The sequence below is a fragment of the Rutilus rutilus genome, assembly GCF_951802725.1.
Source record: "Rutilus rutilus genome assembly, chromosome: 15".
In the NCBI taxonomy this organism is placed as follows: domain Eukaryota; kingdom Metazoa; phylum Chordata; class Actinopteri; order Cypriniformes; family Leuciscidae; genus Rutilus; species Rutilus rutilus.
In genome coordinates this window covers 29,125,600-29,129,372 of record NC_140220.1, presented here as the reverse complement: position 1 = coordinate 29,129,372, position 3,773 = coordinate 29,125,600, and the positions used below count along the sequence as shown (strand labels likewise).

The following is a 3,773-nucleotide window of genomic DNA, read 5'->3' as shown; positions in this document are numbered from 1 at the left end:
GGACAATCGTTTAACCCATATAAAACGGCGCTTCATGTTACAAAGTATGTTTTGGTGTTATTATTACGTTAGTTATACATTAAGCTAACTATAAAGTGTCTCTATGTTGTGAGAAATTACTCCTTTACCGAGATCCTAACCCTAACCCTAAGCATGTCTGCACATTTCAATGAACTACAGAACAATGCTTCCTGCTCCACTGATATAATGACAGAGATATGTGGGTAATGTAGTTTAAAACGTTTAGTAATAAAACAATAAATGTTAAATAAATAATATATTTAATGGACAACTGGATATCTAAATTTGTTCATTGTGCAAACCTTTATGACATATATGAGGGACAGGCTGAAATTTGATATTTTACTGTGAGCACTTTAAAAATGACCTTTATGCCAGCTTTCCATATATGTCTGAAAACTGTGGCCAACATTATTTATTAAACATAGTATAAGCAGTTGTCCAGCCGATTTTCTCTTTGATACACTAATCAGACTTTGAGTTACAGCCATTTGAAATGTGCATTTGTTTGCTCTTCTGGGGGCCGTTGCTGGGCCCTGGTGGTGGAAGGACAGTATAATCTACACAGATCTACACATACTATTACTATTACACAAGGATAATGCACCATTCAGTAAAACAACAAAAAAACAGTGCCAACATTTCCTTTTCACCCCCTCTGATTGCTGCTTATATTCCTGACATCAGTGATATATAGAGTATACTATATAGAGTATACTAGAATGATCAACATGGATCATCTTCAATTAAGCTTTAAGTATTTATAGCAAGATAGCCCACTGCAGCCTCTTGTTATTCACATAGCTTCCTTTTATTTCACTGGAAACTGGCATACATGCAAGGATGTGCAACTTTTGTTGCATTGTTGTCCCAAATATCATTAACCAGATCTAAATTTTTATGTCCCAAGTAAAAGAATCATGGTAATTAATTATATTTAGTTATTTATAAGTTATTAATTATATGTAGTTATTTTTAAAGAAATAAGAAATTAAAATTTCTCAAAAGAAAATTTCTATTTACTGTACCAAACACCACTTTCAATACACAATAGTCATCATACTTTATTAAACAACACTTTATTGGAGAACAAAGCATAAAGTTGATAAAGTAGCATAAAGACAAATGAGATTCAAGATAAATAAAAATGTGTCTTCAAAAACACGTTAACATCATATGAATCCATTCACAGCTGCTGAAGCCACAAAACGAGTGCCAGATAATCATATTCAGTCACATATGATACAGAAAACAGATTTGATATTGTGTTGGAAAATAATGATTCATTATCACAGCTAAACTGGTTTCTTGCTCTTCCCTGTACGTCTCTATCGTGTTAGTGTTCTTCATCCTCGTCTAAACAGTTTGTTCAGTTGAAGAACAGAAGAACAGAAGATGTGATCACTGATGTGGAGTAGCTTTTTCTCAACCAGAGGAAGAAGTCTCAACATCCCATTGTCAGGCGTTCTCCAGTCCTGGTCTGAAAGTAAAACAAAAGACAGAAACCATTCAAATAAAGTTATGTTATGTTCTGCGTTATTTAAAGCAGTGATGGTTTACTCTGGCCCTCAGTGTCCACTGTCCTGCACATTTAGCTCCGACCTCAAACCCTCCTGCCTATTGTCTAGAAGTAAACCTGAAGACTTTGGTTAAAATTTTCAGATGTGCTCGATTAGGGTTGGAGGTTAACTCTTAACTAACCTCAAAAAGTTGAATGCAAAGGGCCAGAGTTGCCTGTTCCTTACATAAATTTACAAAGCAGCAGTCAGTACGTTATATAATATACACATTGAAGTATTATATATATATATACACACACACACATATATACATACACACACACACATATATATATATATATATATACACACACACATATACATATATAAATATATATATACATATATATATATATATATATATATATATATATATATATATATATATATATAATATTGCAGCACAAAATAAGCTAAGTACTGAACAAAAACAGTTTTACCCATATCAACAGCAACATATTTTAAAAGATTTTTAAGAAAGGCATGGTCTCTTTTGAGCCTTTGCCAGTGATGCTTGATTTCTTTCCAGACAACATAATCTTCTGTCAATTGTTTCAAGAGCTTCACTTGGTCAAAAACCAAGTGATAACCTGTACAATGTAAAATTGTCAACATCAAATTATGTACTACATATTACAGCATTGTTTCAATACAAGACATACCAATGGACTCGCGCACTTTTCTGTCTTCTTTGGGCACCAGATGTTCCTTCCTCACCCGAAACAAAGGACTTATTCGATTAGCTTGCGTTGATATAAGGACTGGTCTTCCTTCTCTGCTGTAAAACAAGATAGTCTCGACTTACTCTATGTGCAATTACTATTGTTCTTGAAACACAAATTAAGACAGTTATAAATAAGTTAATTTACCATATGATTCAGGAGAGAACATTTGATGAGTAAATACTGATTGCAATATTCTAGAAACTTCACCTGGGAAGGGCTGATCACGGCAAGATTCGCTGCGACTCACTAGTAGCTCTTGTAATGGTTGGCTCTTAAAAGAGCTGTTGAGTTTGATATTGGTAGAGCTTTTTAAAAAAGGACTAAGTAATCCTGCAAAACAGAAAGGAAGGTCATTTTGATACATTACTTGCAAATAGTCAGTTTATAACTGTAGGATATGTTTTCTGTAAAGAGTGTTGCATAATTAAATGTTAAAAGCATTTCTATGTAATAAGTTCACTGATATGTGGGCATTTCTATGAATAAAAGTATGTCTTTAATAGCAAGCAATAATCATGAAAATGATTTACATGCAAACGGGACAGTTATATATAATAATCGAGTATCTGATGTCATTTGACAAGTCAGATAAGCTTTTCCACTCTTGCAAACAGAGGTAGGTTATGAGGTGTGGAGAGACATCATGTATCACTGGAACATAAACAGACGGAGACCAATTTGCAATTAATATAAACTTTCTGACAGTGTGTGTGACATCCGACAACTTTCCAAGAAGTGGCGCAACTGATTTACAAATATCGCGATAAATATGTACAGGAATTGAGGCAGTAGCCAATGACAGCACTAGGAGTAAAAGCTGCAGGATTGTGTACGAGTATACAAATATGTACGAGTATCGTACGAATTTGACAACTTGTTAAATCTTGTGAATTATTAAGACTTTCAGACTATGTTTGTACTGATTGGGCTATGGGTTTTGTGAGAAAAGTTTTAAGAAACAACAAATGCTTGATAAAATGTTTGATTTAGGGTTAAAACCAACACATACATACCATTGCGAATATTTGCCTTTGCAGCTGTCCGTCTTCTCTGTTTACTTCTCCTCAAACAATAATGGAATGACTGAGTCTGAAAGGCCCTTTTGGTCTTTTCAGCTGAAAAAAGAGAAAAGAAAATATCATTATGTATAATATATAGGATTATTTAAAGGGAAAAGTACTGATTTACCTTACAAATATTGGATGTTACATTATAAAGCCTTACAAGCATGGCAAGTGTTGTGGTTAATATGCATTTACAACAAATATCACTTTAAAACTATCAATACTGAGGTAAAAGCATGGTAAGTTTTGTGATTACTGTCCTTACTAAACCAATCACAGTAAAACTAAGGTTACTGAGGTTTAAAGCATGGTAAGTTTTGTGGTTACTGTCCTTTTACCACACCTATCACAGTAAAACTATGGTTACTGTGGTAAAAGCATGGTAAGTGTTGTGGTTACTGTGC

At 33.7% G+C, this 3,773-nt stretch overlaps 1 long non-coding RNA gene across 2 annotated transcripts; it reads right to left on the bottom strand.

Annotated features, from left to right (window-relative positions):
- Positions 1-1,084: 1,084 nt before the first annotated feature.
- LOC311304440 lies at positions 1,085-2,639 on the bottom strand. Of its 2 annotated transcripts, none has more exons than XR_014629924.1 (3): positions 2,513-2,639; positions 2,243-2,358; positions 1,085-1,501 (listed from the first exon to the last, which is right to left on the bottom strand). It is a non-coding gene; the product is annotated as an uncharacterized lncRNA (long non-coding RNA). The 2 variants fall into 2 exon arrangements; XR_014629925.1 differs by having other exon boundaries at positions 2,243-2,355; positions 2,513-2,636.
- Positions 2,640-3,773: the final 1,134 nt, after the last annotated feature.